Consider the following 17,419-nt stretch of genomic DNA (forward strand, 5'->3'; position numbering starts at 1 on the left):
TTAGTAAACAGAATACACAATTATGATGCTAAACGATGTAAGCAATGCATACAAGTTTTAATTGTAAAACCATGCATACAATAAATATAAATAAATATTATTAAAACAAATCCTACTTTCAAAGCTTCTTTTGTAACATATCTATGTGCTATGTAGCTTGCGAAAAACCTATTTTCAAAAAGTATCTCATGATTTTCCCTTGTCAGACTTGCAAGCAACCCTTAAATGAAACTGCAGCATTTAAGAATCACACGAATGTCTCTTTTCGTTATTACCCCTGTGATACACCATTAACTTACAGGTTCCTCATTAATGGACAGGAACAAAACAATGTTAGATATCATCAAGGCCATAAAACCACAATAACATGTCTTTTGAGTAATGAGTACTCCAAACTAAGCCTATTAACATTCTGCTGCAGTGGAATGTTAACACATGACACCTAGCTTGAACTTCACCTTCTCTCCTCATTTCCAGTTTTTAATCTGATGACAAACAGCTCTCCTTTAAGCTTCTCTCCTCTTCCTCCTCTCCTTCCTCTCTCATTCCTGATTTCTGACTGCTATTGAGGCATAATATGCTGCTAACTATTTTGGCCTTAATGCCAGTAAGACTGTGATCCTTCTCGTTGGGACTCGTGCCCCATCCTTCCCTCCTACTCTCTGGCCGCGCTCCTTGGGCCCCCTCCCTTCATCCTAATATGAAGCAGAAAACCTGGGTGTCATCTTCGAATCCTCTCTCTCCTTCTCTCCTCATGTAGCTGCCCTGGTGAAAACGCCCACTTTCAGCTTCACCTCCTGTGATGCATTCTCCCTTTCTCCACCTTCTCACAGAAACTCAATGTGTCTGGAGCTCTAGTTTTCTCCATCTGGATTACTGCAACAGCCTCTTCCTTAATCTTCATCTCACCTCCCTCCGTCCTATTCAACTAATCCAGAATAGGATTGCATGATTTATCCTTGGCCTCAGGCTCAGGCATTGCATCTCTACAGCCCTAAAAGCTCTCCACTGGCTCCCAGTGACCGCAAAGATCAAATTCAAGACCCTCTGCATCCTCCACAAGGCTTTTTGCAGACTGGGACCAACTTTTTCTCCATAAATACCTCCCTACTAGATTCCTTCGTTCCTCTAGCTCAAACTCTCTGCAGATCAGACATTTCTCTAAGCAGAGAGTGGGGGATATATCTCTTTTGTTGGCAGGAGCCTCCCTATCGAAGGGCCTCCCTGCCCCTCTCTGACTTGAGCCGGATCTCCTTAAGGTCCGGAAGCTTCCCAAGACCTTTCTTTTCTCCTCCTGCTTCCCTCTCCCCCTCCATTGCTAATTCTCTACCTGCCATTTTGTGACTGGTTGAATGTGTCCCATATGAGTTTTACTGCAGCCAGGCCCTCCTTCTACCAGTCTGCCCCTCTACCCCCACCAGCACTTGCCCTCGGGCACCCTTCCCTGACTAACCTCTAATTCTGGTCCACCCCATCCTCACACTAATTGGTCCCTACACCTGCATCTCCTGGCACTTGCCCTCCTGGGCACCCCCTTAACACTTGTCCAGCCCCTTGGGCACCCTCCTCGTGTACTTTCTCCTCTACTCTTACCCCAACCCTCGCCCTATCTGCCCCCTCACCCGCACTTATTGTTACTGCACTTGCACGGTACGAATGTCCCAAAGCCTTACAGGACCGTTATTGTTGTTTTCACCCCTGCCCCTCTTCTTTTGTCTTGTGGCACCTGGGAACACTTAATGCTGTATAGGCACCATACAAATGTTCAATAAATAAAAATAAATAAATAAGGGTAATCTAGAATACAAAGATACAATTCACAAGGTGCTGTTTTTGTCAATGTCACTGTGTTACTCAAAAGAGGACGAGTATAAGTCTTTTTGAAGGCCCATGTTTTGAAAATATTTAAAAGCAGCTCCTTTACCTTGTGATTTGACAAACACATCTTTCAAGTGAATAATACATCCCTGAGGATGCACCAAGCCCTTCGATGGAGGTTGACATTAATTTCACTCTTTAATATCTTCTGTAAGGAGGCATAGGAAAATAGCACTTCATACCTCTTACCTCGTACCTCTTACTTTCCATGCACAGTAATATGATGTTAAGTTTGACACATTTTATTCCAACCCACGACTTATTTGCAGCAAGGCGTCGAGGGAGATGCATTTCAATTCTGTGCGCACCAGCACACTTCACAAGTTTTTCTGAACTAGATTTTCGTTTTCTCTCCAAATGAAAAATGAATGTAATTATTGTCACAGGTAAAAAACACACCAACTCATTGAGATAGTTGAAGCTTTGAAAAAAAAGAAATTGGCAGGAGGCAAAGGGTCATCCCTCACTCTCTCATCTAGAAGAAGCAGTTGCCTCCCTATTCCAGGTGCCCCTACTTCCGAGGTTAGTACCTAGAGCTTACTCACCCCTACTGTCTTCAGTTTACCTCTCTGACAGTGAGTGCTGAACTGCAATCACTGTATTTGTGTAATTTCTGTCGGTGGATTCCTGCACTGGACCAACTGTAGTAATTATGTTAGTTCTAAGTTTGGTAGGTTTGTGACTTTTAGACACTCAGACCCCACTCGGTCTTCTTCCTCTCAAGCCCCGATGTTCCTCTCCTTTATTGAAGACATGCAGGAATGGACTTAACAGCCCCCAATGAGATTGAAGACCGTCATTCATACTAGTAGAGGTTCTTCAATAAATAAAAGATCATCTTTATACTCCTAGAGATGCCGGAAAGTGTCAGGGCTTGCAGTGGTACCATTAAGCTAAAACAGACAACCGTCCAGGACAACACAAAACTTTAGAACTCTTGCAGTGTCAGTGGTGATGTCCAACACTCATACGAGATGTCAAAGGTTGCATTCTCAAATGTGCTATTTGTACCCATTGTAGATGGCTATCTGTAATCCAAAAGTATTACTAACATTCATGCCAGTTCCACACAAACATTGGTTCATGATATTCATGAATTCTATCATGGATTTACAATGTATGGAGGGACAGAACACCATTGCTGCATGCTGCAATCTATTTCTTGCATCTGTATATGTGTAAAATGACTTAATGTCTTCATTGTTTCTGTAGTAAAAGCATCTTCATCTGAAGCCTGAAATCTTGCTTATTTTTGACACTTTCGTAATGCTTATAGAATGTCTACGTTCTCTTGTCTTTGCATCTCTTCTGGGTGCATCAGCCTTGCTTCACGTGACGTCACTAATCTTCTCTTTTGCTCATTTTTCACACTTCTTCTGGGATTTCATTTAAATGGCTGTCATATTGTCGTGTATGCAGGTATGGTTTTCTCAATGGGAACCTCACTTCCAGGATTCTCCTTGGTATTGGTATCTTCACTCGTACTGCACGTGTCTCACACTCTGGTTCCCAGCATATGGGCAACATGGGAGCAGTGCTTGAGGTGGGGGTACTTGGCTTCTTCTCTACACTGCCCCGTTTGGGCGTTTCATCAACCACTCTCCCATCATTCTTCACATCTAGACCTCCTTGTCTGAATAAATGCTTCTTTGGGACCCATATTATTATGACTCGCTTCAGGCATCCTGCTGATTTCACATGCTCATCCTTATTCCAAGTCATAAGCATGCACTGTCAACTCTGACTGCAGTAAATCCACTTGCCCACATACTTCTTGTGGTTCTTTGGGTATAGGAAGTTCGTTCCCTCAGGTGCATGGATGCTGTCCTTCACATAATCTCTGATTTCCTCATCTGTTAGCTCTTTAGTCTTCCATCCTGATTCCACATCAATCATGATCTTCATTCCTATAGCTTTCTTTGCAGTCTTTTTGCATTGTGAAATGGCTAATCTCATTACACAGAATCCAAGCAAAAGCATCACTATCAGGGCTCCAAAGAAACTTGAACATTTCTGGCATCCATTGTGGAACCCACGAAAATAGTGATCCAAACCAACTATCATCAGCAATGTCTTGCACTTCGTCTACCATCTGGATGTGTAGCTTTGTCAGCATCTATATGGCCTCTGTCAAGGTACCATTCTTGTCATCATGAGAAGTTATGAACATGCAACATGATTCTCCAATTTTGGCACAAACACCTCCATCCATGGCTGTGATCATGTCCAGGACATATCAATTCTGAAGAGTCATCAGTCGTATGGCTCTCAGCTCTTCTTTGATAGCATTGAATCCCTTTATAGTAGTGTTGATCGTCTATAAAAGCTCCCATCAGGTTATCTGGAACCACTTAGGATTTGCTGCTGTCTGGATTCTTGGCATGAAGAATATCGTGAATATCAATGAGGTTTGACTGAATAATCTATGTTCATATGGGATGTAGTCAAAAGCTTCTATTGATTTAGCTGAAAAATAGTTCTCGCTCTTCATTCAATTTATCAGCTCCACAGACCTCTTCTTCCTCAGATGAGCATCTGCTTTTGGAGAGTCACCAATGGCCAGGTCATTGTTAGGAATCACCAACGCCGGAACATCGACGTTCACTATAGAACATAGTCCTCCCCAATCTTTGGGCAGCTTCATGTAAGCTCTGGATCCACAAGCCCAGTAGTGATCCATTATCACTGCTGTCCCAATGCTCTTCTCTTAGGTCTCCTTCTTGCCTCATGGGCTTTTAAAATCATCTCATGAAGTATATCAGCATAATTCCTTCTCACTAGGGGAATTATAGGAACATTTGTCAGTGCAATTGGTGTCTTTAAATGTGCTACTGGTGTAGGAGCAATCACATAAGGTCTCGGTTGTCTTATAGTTGCCACATCTGTAGTCTCCTGCTGCATAGGAAGATATACAGGTACCCTTGCTTTATTTGGGTCTGCATAATAGACAGTATGTACTGTGAGTGAGAAGAGAATCACAATGAATAGTATACATGTGTAAATAATGTACCAATAGGCCCACTTCACACAGCAATAGCTCCTTGCACTTTGTGTTGGTCTCTCGTTGTGGGACACGTTGTTGTTGTTATCTATGTTGCCCATTTTCTATCTTTTTTAAGGAAGAAAAAAACAAACTTTAATCAGGCAACATCATAAAATATTTGGGCAACTGCTGGATCTGTTCCACAAGCTCACAAGCAGCTCGCCGATTGTAGGACGATTAACAGGATTCCTGATGTACACAAAGAAGTTGTCCTTTCACCAAATGAAATGAGGATGTTTCTCAAGCAGATAGTAAAAGACCAAGGACATTAAGTTCTGAAAGTCTTCTCTCTAAATCCCCATTCAGGATGCTCTCTGTGTTGTCTCAGAAAATAGACGGACCTGCTCAATTATATCATTTAGCAATTGATTGATTGCCTGTTGATTCCTAGGATCTCTCAAGAAAGTACGGGTGTCTGTCATCCAACAAGGACATTCTTCAATCAAGAAATAAAAGACCATTCCAACTAGTCTATTCGCATCTATCAGACAGGGGCACTTGTGTTTTCCATGCAGAACTCAGGAACCTGAAGTATTTGCCCCATTATGGCTGCAAGCAATCTACTCAAGACTGGACCATTTTTAGGATCTTGCCAGAACAGATGAACATCAACATTTCTCCCCACAAATGCAGGGTATGCATGAAGAATGAAGAGAAAAACAGTAAGAATGATTCGCTGAATGTTGCCACCAGGCGCTACAATGGGTGCCTCCAAAAAGAAACTTGGTGAGAAAGGAATCGGGGAACTGCTCCCTTTTCCAGTTGTCAAAGAATAACTCTGGGTATGGAATTTCCTTTTCTTTTCTAGACTTCAGTTTGTCTCTGTACAATGTTAGCAAGCTCCTGTGGCTCAAGAACAATAGCCTTTTCCCACTCCTTGTTTAGCAGCTACAAAGAGTGTCTCTGATGAACCACAGACCAATGTACTCTTTATCTGCCTATTGGACTGGATAGTCTCTGCATCCTTCTTCCTCGTCATCGATCAATCTCCTGTGGCTCAAGAACAATAGCTTTTTCCCACTCCTTGTTTAGCAGCTACAAAGAGTATCTCATAAGAACCACCATCCAATGCACTCTTTATCTGTCTATTGGACTGGACAGTCTCTGCATCCTTCTTCCTCATCATCGATCTAGTCTGCACGTGCTGAACTTCTTCTCCATTGCTTGCTTCCAACTGGGGTGGGGGTGAGGGGACTCTATGGTGTAGACTTTCACGTCACTGAGGAATATCCAAGCTTGTCTTCCCAAGATGGCGTGAAGTCCTCTACAATGAAAGGACCATTAAACTGTGGTTCGTGCCACTTGCAGACAAAGTTCCTGATCAGCACCTGATCTCCTTGAAAAATCTTTGGTAGTAAAAGTTATTTTTGTCTGGTTGCTGTATGGTCTTCATCTGTGTTCTGAGCCTGACACCCCATCTGTTTGAGCTGTTCTGAAATGACAGAGACACTTGTAGTCATACATGTTAAGTAGGATTGTAACTCATTTCCTAACAATTCTGCTGTTGTCTGGGCATCACTTCTAGTTCTTGATGGAGGAGTGAGGGATGTCCTCATTCACCTCCCTGTTACCATTTCATGGGGTGTAAGATTATGGTCAGAGCCTGGCTGATTCCTCAACGCATATAATGCAAGAGGCAGGCAATGTAACCATCCTTTTTTCAATGTAAGCCTCAGCTTAGCTATCCTTTCCTTAAACAGGTCATTGAGTCTCTTGCAAAGTCTGTTAGCTTGCGGGTGATAAGCCAAAGAGAACTTGGGAGTCATTACGAGTATGGAGGTTGCCATGCCGATTTTAGCGGCATGGCTACCCCCATACCGGGTACCGGGTCCGGGTTCCTGGAATGGGGAAATACCGGGCCATTCCGACCTTGGAGGGCCCGGTATTACCCCATTCCAGGAACCCGGACCCGGTACATCCCCATTCCCATTTGAGTCCCTATAGGGCTCAAATGGGAATGGGGAGGATGTTAACAACGGGCCCGTTAATTATCAGCATCCTGGTTTTACCAGATGTCCTCAGCGGTACCTGCGAGCAGACCTTGTAATGAGCCGGTAGAGGATTAACGGCGCCGGCAGCTCTATTCACGCTGTTAACCCTCTACCGCCTAACGTGTATTGGGGCCCCTTGTGTTTTATACTAAGCAACAAGCTTATTTGCTCAAACACTTCATTTACAAAATGTGGACCATTATCTGATCTTAATAATTCACATATTCCCCATCTAGAACATTTCACAGCACAGTTGCAATCCAGATGTGTGCAAGGACCTGCTTCTAGCCACCTTGAAAAGGGACATACTACCACTATCATATATCTATATCCATTACAGATCTGCAGTCAATATGTAAAGGCTGAAAAGGACCATTAGGTCGTGGGATAATTCCCCTGACTGTTCGCAGTGTGTGCCCAGCAGTAAACATTTGACATACAATGCAATATACTACATAAAATGCAACATGTTCTAACAGGTTCGGTACAAACCAGTCCTCTGCAACAGCTGCTGCAAGGCTTTGTCTTGTTACATGCACAGGGTAGAGTAGCTGTTCCAACGCCACCCTTAATAAGGCTGCAGGCATCACCAGTTTACCAGTGCTTTCCTGTCACCACAATGCTTTGGAAGGGGATAAACAACACTCCATCTGTGTCCACATGTCTTTCTCATCCTGTGGTGCTTCGCCTTGAACTTCCATTAATTGAGCCTTCATTCACACTCATCATTACCACCATTCTCTCATTCACATCAGGTGTATTGAAGATCATTGTTTCGAATGAATATGCAACTCTTTTTGCCACTTTGTCTGTGGCATGTTTTCCGCGTTTTTCTGCTCCTTAAATCTGCGCTGTGCACTTGAAGACTGCGATGCTTACTGGAAGCTGTAGTTCTCTGATAAGCCTATCCAATAATGCAGCGTGTTGCACTGGAGTGCTGTCCGCACGGAGTAGCCACTCCTTTTCCAACATGCTAGCCCTGCATGTACTGTTGACATCACATGGGCGGAGTCACTGTACACTGTTACTTCCTGGTCTGCGTGTTTCTTGAACGTGACAATCAGTGCCACTAATTCTGCAGCCTGTGTTGAAAAGTGAGATGTAGTCGTGCACTTATCATTACTTCGAATTCCCCATTAGCCATGTGCCTTACCATAGCAGCACCTATAAATCTCTGCCCATCATTTTGATCAATTTTTGAAGAACTGTCAATAAAGAGAATTTACCCAGCTGCTAAAGCATTTCCCTTCACTCTCGGGATCTCATCATAGAATTCCTTATAATCCGAGCAATCATGTGCATGCTCGTCTTCTGCCAGTGGTTCCGCTACAAACATGGCAGGAGTCACTATTTTACATCTGACTATTTCAAATTGCTGGATTCGATATGACCACCTCATAGACAGAAGCCATTTGAGACCTCAAAGTAGCTTTAGGTTTTTCCAAAACAGCAAATAAAGCATGCTCAATAAATGAGGTCATGGAACATACCATTACTATGCTGGCAGCCTTCTCAATGGCGAACGCTGCTGCTGCCGCCAAAGATGGTTCACAAGGTAAGTGACCCCTCATTACTGGGTCCAGAATCCCACTGTAATAGGCTAGAGGCTTGTACCCCATCGTGGTTCTCTGCATGAGTACTGCTGTCATAACTGTGCCATTCGTGAATTCCTCAGCATAATTGAGAATTCCTAAAACTGGAGCTGTACAAAATGCCTTTTTCAACTCGTCAAACCGTTGCTCCATTTCCTCGGTCCAGACAATCTTTTCCTGATTTGCCTGTACCTTTAACAAGGGTCTTATATATGAACTATAATCGAATACCCATGCTCTAACATAATCACATAGTCCCAGAAACCATTGCATGTGCTTTATGGTGTGTGTGGTTTTGCCGTTTTCAATATTGCCTCAGCCCTTTCAGGTGTATCTTTCTTTCCTTCCTTCTGGATTAACTGTCCTATGTATAAGACCTCTTCTTGGCAATATTGCAATTTCTGCTTGTCCACTTTATATCCTTTGTCTGCTAATAATCATTAGCTGAATTGAGTCACGTCTGCACTATTCCTCTGATGTGCTGCAGGCTAAAATGTCATCCACGTATTGCAACACAATACTTAGCAAATCCATAGTGCTCAAGTCCATCTGCAAGACTATTGAAAATCGAAGAGGACTCACAGTACACCTGAGGTAATCTTGTGAGTTTTAACTTAGTGTGTCTGAACATAAATTACATCAAATCTTGAGAATCTTTATGCAATGGGATTGAGAAAAAATGATTTTTAAATCAATCACAGTGAAATATCTTGCCTCAACAGGGATACTACACAATATTAGCGCTGTATTATGAAATAGAGGGAACTCGGCCTCTACAATCTGATTAATTGGGCGCATTTCTTGCACTAAACGCCATGACCACCCATCTGAATTTTCACAGGATACATTGCAGTGTTGCATGGTGACTCTGACGTCACTAAGATCCATTTTGGCGTATATCATCTTAAAAATAACCTCGACTGCCTCTCGAGACATGGGATACTATCGTGCTCGAGGCCAAATTGCTCCTGGCCTCAGTTTTATCTTAACTTCAACCCATTTTAATAGGCCTACGTCATAAGGGACTGTAGTCCATAATGAAACTGGCACTTTCGCCATGTCTTCATCAAATAATGTGGCCCGCTGCCGCGCTATCATCATTTTCTGTGGAACCTCGCTTCTTATTGTCTTAATCTGATGTGCTGCAGGCTAAAATGTCATCGACCTATTGCAACACAACACTTGGCAAATCAATAGTGCACAAGTCCATCTGCAAGACTCTATTGAAAATTGAAGAGGACTCACAGTACACCTGAGGTAATCTTGTGCTTTTTAACTTAGTCTGTCTGAACATAAATGAAGTCAGATCTTGAGAATCTTTATGCAATGGGATTGAGAAAAATGCATTTTTCAAGTAAATCACAGAGAAATATCTTGCCTCAACAGGGATACTACATAAGATCATCGCTGTACTATGAACTAGAGGGAACTCAGCCTCTACAATCTGATTAATTGGGCACATGTCTTACACTAAACGCCATTACCACCCCTCTGAATTTTCACAGGATACACTTCAGTTTTGCATGGTGACTCTGACGTCACTAGGATCCATTTTGGCAGATATCATCTTAAAAATACCCTTGACTGCCTCTCGTGACATGGAATACTGTCGTGCTTGAGGCCAAATTGCTCCTGGCCTCAATTTTATCTTAACTTCAACCCCTTTTAATAGGCCTATGTCATAAGGGACTGTAGTCCATTAAGAAACTTGCACTTTCGCCATGTCTTCATCAAATAATGTGGGCCGCTGCCGCGCTACCATCATTTTCTGGGGAACCTCGCTTCATATTGTCTTAATTCAATGAGTGATACTCATTTCAAATACTACTTCATCATCTGACGTGTGGTCTCTAAACATATCCTTGTCAGTGACATCAGTCAACCTGTAAACCTCTAAAATGGCAATCACTGTGCTCCATGTCCTGCCATCAATATCAACTCCTCCAAGCATAGCTAATTCTACTAGCACTGTAGCTGCTTGTAATTCTAAGGGAAAATCTCATCCCCCCTCTTCATCCATATGTATCCTCAGCCTGAATAAAAACTCATCAGGTATTCTCACAGTCTTGCCCACTAAACCAGGTAGCCATGTTAACAAAATACGTACCCCATAGTGAAAGTCCTCTGGCTCTAACGGCACCTGTATGACCATTCGCCCTGTGAATGCCATGATAAATTCACTTACGTTTAAATAATGCATTCCTGGCATTGAACGTACTATGGGCCTCATTACACGGAAGGCGGTAAGGGTTAACGGTGACCGGTAAGGGTACCGGTGACCGTTAACCCTTACCGCCTTACTACGAGGTCCCTTTGTGGGAACCGACCTTAACGGCTGGTGTAGACCAGCTGTTAAAGTTGGGACCCGCAAAGGGACCTTGGTGCTAATTACGGTACCGCAATTTGCGTTACCGTAATTAGCTCCTTCCCCATTCCCATTATGCCCTATGGGGCAAAAATGGGAATGGGGAAGGGCCATGGAGGTAGGGGGAATTACCGCCCAGCCAATCTTGGAATGGGGTGGTAATTCCCCTTTCCTCCATGGTGGAGCACCATGGTTTACCGCCTACCGTGTAAAGAGGCCCTATGTCTTCATCAGTAAAAGAAATTGTCATGTTTAGCTTTGTCATTAAATCTCAGCCCAGTATATTAACTGGTGTCTTCCTTGAATACAATAATACAACAATAAACCTCTCAGTAAAAGGAACTCTACTTGTAGGTCCTGTGAAACCTTGAGCATTCATGGCATTTACCGATAATGTAAATTTCCCCTCCTGTATACATGAGCGGTGTCTACCAAAAAAGAAAAAGATTTGCCTCCTATAGTGAAGTCAACCCTCGATTCCTCTTGAGGATTGGGAGTCAATGATAGTACTGAACACAAGTGAGTTGTCCTATTGTGGGTACATGCTTATTCCCATGCCCGTGAAAGGATTCCCTCCATCGATGGTGACACCCCCTATCCTAGGCATCAGTAACTGTCCTGTGTTTGGGCCCTGCTGTATCTGCATGGGTGCATGCTGTGACTGCCGTTGTGGTGGATTCAATGGTGCTTGCTGTAGTTGCAAAGCCTGTTGTAATCTCGGCACTTATGCTTGCTGCACTGTCTGATTTTGGGCAAACCCGTCCCTACTTTGTTGGCTATATGCAGGTGGATAAGCGGTCCCCCCTCTTGAGAACTGCCCATTCTGCACAAACCCTTGACTCTCACATGTTCATGGCATGTGCCTTGTCATTACACATGTCCAAAATACAGGAGAGAATCTATTGAATTGCCCTCCCTGCATGCCTTGATTGTCATTCTGCATATCCTGAAACCCACCTTGGTTATTCTTGAAATGTCCCTGATTATTCTGTAATCCTCTTTGATTATTTTGGAAGACTCTTCCTCAGAATCCTCCCCTACCTCTTGATATGAATCCATTATTACCTTGGTCAAACTGCCTTTCGTTATTCACCTGAGGCATGCCTGCTGCTTGTTGCAATCCTGTCGGTTCTCCACTAGTAAACATTGCCCCTTCTATGGTGTATTTTGACAATTTCTTCTGTACTAACTGTGCTTCTTCCACTTTTCTAACTTCATCTTTTCTTTGATTTTTCTCCTGCAACAATTGGCAATAATGCCAATGGTCAGCTGTATTTCTGACCATGTTTTTTCCTCCATACCCACCAATTTCTTGAGCTGTCTCTGCACTTGATCTGGCAGCCCTTGACATAATATATGTTAGAATACAGATATAGATTTCCCCCACGGTTCCCGCGTTTCCAAACTCCAGTCCTTCTGAAAATTCTGAATGTGAACAAGAGGATCCTTCACTTCATGCATCTTTCATGCCTTTATAACTCCCATATCTGATGTATCTGTATATTGCACTCGTAGCACTTTCCAGACTGCTGCTCTACAATCATTAAACAGTGCTCCATCATGAGCAGTGTTCTGGGAAGTGACACCTTCATATCCTGCTCACGACCGAATGTCATCCTCTCTATCCCCAACTATAGCCGCTAGAAGACCTTTAATGTCTCTGTTAGCTAATGTGTTTTCTCCTGTAATTTTTTCAAATTCATGTGTCTATTTCCCAGCACCAGAAGTTAAACTAGGGCGTTTACACCTTAAATTATCATTATCGATCTGTGGCGAAGGTATATACTGTGGTCTGGCCCCTCCTTTCTCTAACAAAGGAAACTGCGAGATCCCAAAATCGCATGCATTCGCCATCGTTTGCCTGCCCATAGCGGGGACAATGCTTCCCGGTAGTGACCTTAGTCTGGTCACATAAGGTGGCAAGTCTCCACTCTCACTATGGGATCACCCTTTGGGTCGACATGGCCGCGTCAGAGGCTCTGATGTCCATGATTTGAGTAGGGTTAGATCCAAACATCTCACTTCCCTATCTATCGGAGAGCTTCCCTCAAGATCATATGCATCATCTCCCTCCTCCCCTCGGAAGGTTCCTCTATCTTAGTCTGACATCTCTTGCCCCCTAGATGTTGCTATCTTCTTTCTCGTCTCTGTTTATCATTAGTTTGTCCAGTTACAAAGCTCTCCGCTTGAGACTGAGTAAACTTCCCTCCTTGCCTTTCGACTGCATATCTTCAAATCAATCCCTTTTTACTTTACCTTTTGATTGATTTTTGGCCCTCATCTCATGATATACTTTATCGATCTTGTCTTCAAGGATTCTTATATCATAATCATCCTCTAGATTTGCTCTAGATGGACCTGGCATTGGTTCATGTGTCAGGAGGAATTCTTCTATGTCTTGCCATGCTGATTAGGCTTCATTAATCATGTCTCTATGCTATCAATGTTGCATGCCTTTTGCCTTCTCTTTTGTTCTATTTCTTCATTGAGATCTCTTACCCTTTCCTCTTCCTGCTTTCTTACCTCTCTTCTTTCTTTCTGTTCTTCCTCTTCCTCTCTTTTCCTTTCTAGCTTATCTTGTTCTTCGATTGCCTCATGTCTGTTATCATACTTTCTTTGTTCTTCTGCCTTTTCCTGCTTTTTCAGCTGCTCATCTTGATACAGCTGTTCCCGCCTTTGTCTATTCCTTCTTTTAGCCTTACCTTCTTTCAATCATTCCTCTTGTTCTCTGTCTTTTTTATCTTGTTTGTCTTGATCTGCCCTTTGCCTTACTACCTTAATGCTCTCTCCATTACGTTTGAGCAAAATCTGACTGCCCATCCATTTGTTCTGTATGAGCACTACCTCATCAGCCTTATCTTTCTCTCCTTTCCATCTCTTTATCTCCCGACCTATGTCTAGGGACACACTTGGCCGATCACTTCTTTCCTTGTCCCATGGGACTTTAGAGATTACATACCTTTGTGGAGTCTTTTCTGCACTTTCATCGCTGCTATGCGCAGGTGACTCATATGTCGGATTGCTGTACCCTATTGCTGCCTTAAGCTCTCTTAATAGGTACACTCTGTCATCCTTCGTACTATCGCCATTTACTTTAGGCATGGTGGGTGGAGCAGAAGGCTCCTCACCCCCCTCTTTGCACTGCTAAAGCATCAGGTCTTCAGGAGGTGGGCCTTCCCTTTCCTCCTGTTACATCCTCCAGAGCTCTAAGCTCGCTAGCCTCTTTTCTAACTTTTCCCCCGTGTACGCTGCATGCAAGTATGTCATCATGTGTCGCAAAACTGCTCTTGATAGTGATCCCCCTTCTGGCCATGGCATGAACATCTTATATGCCGGACCCTTAACCCATTCCACACTATACTGCTTAAGCTTGAGTGCGTGTTTCGGCAACTGTTTGCACAAATGTATAAGCAAAGTAATATCTTCATTTTGAATAGTCACACTTGACTGTCAATACTCACCGTTGTTTTTACACCTTAAAAATACTTTTCATAAAATTAATACTATATGAGCTTGCACCAATTGTTGCAGCCCTACTCCTTTTATATCACAGTCTATTTCATTCTATTTTATCCATTAAACATCATCAGTCAGCTAAACAAATAAATAATTAAATTTCAAATCTCTGTGCTTTCTTTCTCATCCTTTAATTTTCACTATTTCTTCACCACATATACATTATTCAACATACACACATATAGACAATACTAACAGACTTGGCCCGCCCACATATATCTTAGTTCACGCTCTCGTGACTACACTTGCCCCTAAAATTACTCCTACTCAGTGTGAGCTGTCCCCTTTACCAGAACAATCTGTTTATAGCCTACGTCATCCACTCTGGAACAGTTCTGTATAAGCATCCATTGATGTAAGATCTTGGGCTTATCAAATAGATCGCTCCTTGTCTATATACCATAATTGCTTGATAACTCGCTGCTAATCGTCTTGATTTATTTATTTAACAATCTTGATGCTCATCGTCTCAAGTTATTTACCTACTAACTGGACGCTCATCATCTCAAGTTATTTACCCCAACCAACCCTCTGTTACTTATTTCCCCTTACCACTTTCCCGAACCCAATACCCATTTGTATTTTGCCACCTCGCTCAGTCTACTCACCATTCACTTTTTCGACTTCACACTCTCGGGATCGTCGCCTCTTCAACCAGCCGCTTCAACCTTTCAGTCCGCTCAGCTTCCTGTAGAAGTCGGGAAGCGATTCTGCTTGAAAACGAGGGGCCCGTCCCACCTGTACTGGCAACATTTTTAAACTATCAGCTGCTATCTACAGGGAGCTTCACGTTGCTACAGCTAAATGGCAGAGGACGTCCAATATTTCCAGGATCCCAAAGCTTACTAGGTCGATGGATATTTAGCCATCCTCTCCGCTACCACCTGAAACCGAACCAGCCCTTTAAGATGAAGTAGCAATACTTTGAGATGAATGGGGATGCAGAAGATACTCAAACATCAATAATCAAACTTACTCAGGAAGTTAGCAAATCACGTCTGTTTTAGGAGAAATTGTCTAAAACAGGGAGTTAAAACAAACATCAACAAATTCTCACGATCTTCTCACTAAGCCAGCTTCATAGAAAAGCAGGTTTTATAGTAAAAATTCATCATCATTGACGCCATCCTATATTGCAAACTACAAAAACCTACTTGGGAATGTGATTGGTTAAAAGGGAACATCTAGGTATAGGTTCTATAATTGTCTGGGAAAGTGATTGGGTCTACCATCAGGTGGGGCAACTAAGCTCTCCTCTCATTCAGGTCACTATGAACATCATCAAATACACAACATCGCATTGGTTACACAAACTATAGGGCTCTCTATTACATGGCCCTTTATAATTGCTTGGCACCCTAGTATCCCAAAGTACTTTTCCACATACTCCAGCAGCACGCAGGTTGGCATACAGGTGCTGGTGGGCTGTTCTTGACCATAGCTTCCCACCAATTAGCCTGTCATCTATCATCACCCTTGCAGCCTACTTGTCAATTAAGGCTTTGAACTTGGCCTTGGAAATGTTCTTTGCTCTGGAGAATATGTGGGAGTTGATGTAGCACATCATGATTATCTATTTCCATTCATACACATGACTGAAGACCATGTTTTTTGAATTTTGATGCCTTTAAAATACTATTATTTGATGAACCTCTGACGTCTTCAATGGTCTGATCATTCAGGCCCAGAGCGGCCTTGACTTCTTGGTAATGGTCCAGCCTCGCCTTTCTTTGATTCAACTCTGTAATTCAATTGCTTTTCAGCTGCAACACACTGGAAAAGCCTTTCTTTTTGTGGTCCAGGTCTGCTAAAGTGCATTGTTGAATCGTCCATAGTTCATGCGTTCATATATATATATATATTCACTAAAAAAAACTTTGTTAAGGGGACGTTATGGTTAAGTTGCGCTACTAAAAACCTGTGAAGTTCACTAAAAAAACTTTACAAACGTGACATTATGGTTCAAAGTAAAACTGAAAAACCCCTGAAATTCCCAGTTATTGTAGGCTAAGCAACCATAACTGCCCGCACCACTGTGCACTGCTAACACTAACACCCAGGATATGAAAGATGGCATCACAAATGTCACTGATGACATCACTGATGATATCACATGTATAGCCCCTTTGTTTTTGTTCACTGCTATATATGTATATGTATATTCAATAAAAAAACTTTGTTAAAGGGACGTTATGGTTCAAAGTAAAACTGAAAAACCCTGGCCATTCGCTAGTTATGGTAAGCTAAGCAACCATAACTCGCGCCACCTACGTGCATTGCTAAGACTAACACCCAGGACATCAAAGATGACATCACAAATGTCATTGATGACATCACTGATGACATCACATTTCTGGCTCCCTCTTTTTTCCTTTAGTGATATATCTTAGCCAGTAATACTTAGGAACAAAAAAATCGAAAAATACTATATTTGTAGACTTACACTTCAAATATGTTGTTACAGTAATTCATTTGGGGTTCACTCATAGCATATGAAACATATACATAGGGAGAATACACACTTGAAAGATACCAATGCTTTCTGTGTATGAAGACAATCAGTAAGGTTATCTACACTTTCTTATTGGTCTGCTGTTTTTTGTATTACTGTACTTTCTGTGGATATGCTCATATTTATATTCGCATTACTCTCTTTAGGGTTCAGTCACATCATGTGATAGTTATTCATAGGGAAGTAGTAGGTTTGAAGCAGAACAATCATTTCTGTGCATAAAAATAATCAGGTATGTTATGAGCAATTTCTGGTACTATTGCTGCTTTTTTGCGTACTTCACTTTCACTGTATATACTCATATTTGTGTTTGTTATTATGTCTTTGTGTTTCGTATGTAATAATGAAATTATATAGGAAGTGGGTTTCATTAGCTACTTATAACATGTTGCACAGTTCACAAAACTGTAATAAGAAAGCATTTACCATTTCACTATTTAACATGGGAAGATTATGAATATTGCACCTCCATCATGTATGCTGCACACAATGCTTATGTTTATACATGAGTACATTATTATA

Source organism: Ambystoma mexicanum, chromosome 5q (assembly GCF_040938575.1).
Source record: "Ambystoma mexicanum isolate Mex_15411 chromosome 5q, UKY_AmexF1_1, whole genome shotgun sequence".
NCBI lineage: Eukaryota > Metazoa > Chordata > Amphibia > Caudata > Ambystomatidae > Ambystoma > Ambystoma mexicanum.